Source organism: Neomonachus schauinslandi, chromosome 4, assembly GCF_002201575.2.
Source record: "Neomonachus schauinslandi chromosome 4, ASM220157v2, whole genome shotgun sequence".
In the NCBI taxonomy this organism is placed as follows: domain Eukaryota; kingdom Metazoa; phylum Chordata; class Mammalia; order Carnivora; family Phocidae; genus Neomonachus; species Neomonachus schauinslandi.
In genome coordinates, this window is record NC_058406.1 from 150,062,693 (window position 1) to 150,064,419 (window position 1,727).

Sequence of the window (1,727 nt, forward strand, 5' to 3'; positions counted from 1 at the left end):
GACTTACCTGTCTATATGTGTTGCTCATTTTCTCGTTGGGTATTCTTCATCTTTTTCTTGTAAGTTTCTAAAAGCACACAATAGTAAGTAAATCAATCTTATGTCTATCGTATAAGTTGGAAATACTTCCCTCAGATTGTCATATGTATTTTTAATTTTACTATCTTTTTGGACCCACATTTCTACCCCAGGGGCCCTGGGAACTATATTCTAGCCTTTGGTTGAACCCCTGCCACTCCTCCCAATCCCATCTTCTTCACTGATCACTTCATTAATAGTTCCCGGATCAATTTGCTTCCCATACTCAATCCATACTCAGTCTGGTATCAACAAACATAGATAGCTCATCTGCCATGTGCAGGCACTTTGGCTAGGGGCTAAAGTGAAGAGTTTCTAGTTTATAATGTCTCCTGTGAAACTAAGAGAGAGAAAAACAAAAACCTGGTGGGAAACTATGGGGATGAGAACCAGCATTTATTGATCACCTCCTGTGTACCAGGTCCGTGCAGGGCATTTTGTGTACCGTCCCTGCTTTAACCGTTACCACAACTTTTCGGGTAGGTATTTGTGAGAGTGGATTTTATATGTCATCTTGACTTGGCCATGAGATGCCCACATATTTGGTTAAATATTATTTCGGGGTGTGTTTGTGAGGCTGTTTCTGGAGAAGATTAACACTTAAATCAGTAGACGGAGTGAAGCAGATTGCCTTCCCCAGTGTGGATGGGCCTTACCGTGTGTTGAAGGCCTGAGGAAAACAAAAGGCTGAGTAGGAAAGAATTCTCTGCTGAACGGTCTCTGAGATGGGACATTAGTCTTCTCCTGCCTCAGACTAAAACTTACACCATTGCCCTTCCTAGTTCTCAGGCCTTTGGATTTTTTTTCTTCTAAGATTTATTTATTTGAGAGAGAGAGAGTGTGTGTGCGCATGCATGAGCGAGCGAGTGGGAGGAGGGGCAGAGGAGAGAGAGAATCCTGAAGCAGACTCCCCACTGAACAGGGAGCCCAAGATGGGGCCAATTCCAGGACCAGAAATCATGATCTGAGCCGAAACCACGAAAAGGCTGCTCAACTGACTGAGGCACCCAGGTGCCCCCGCAGGCCTTTGGATTTTGATGGGAACTCTATACCATTGGCTCTCTTGGGTCTGGACTTCTCAGCCTCCATAATCACATAAGCCAATTCCTTATAATAAATCTATATGTACATATGTGTATATTTATATTATGAAATTTTATATATACAAAATTTATATATATGAAATATATACATAAGTCATATTTATATAAATTTATATATATAATTATATACATAAATTACATATACATAAGCTTACATAAATTATATATACATGTATAGATGTATATTTATATATGTGAAATTTTTATATATAGAACATACATATAATTATATAACATGTATAATACACACCACCCCCAACACACATACACATCCTGTTGTTTCTGTTTCTCTGGAGAACACTGACCCCCATTTTAAAGATGAGGATACAGAGGCTCAAAGAGTGTCAGTCACTTACCCTAAAGTGGCCCAGCTGGTAAACAGCAGGGTGGAATCCTTGTCTGTTTGACACCATAGCCCACGTTTCCTGTGTTCCACATGGGTTCTGGGTACAATGTATTTCAGCAGGGCTGGGACCAGGAGAGGTGAATGAGGTGGGTCATGCAAGCGTGGAGTCAGATCTTGCCTTTACTTAGAAATTTGATTTT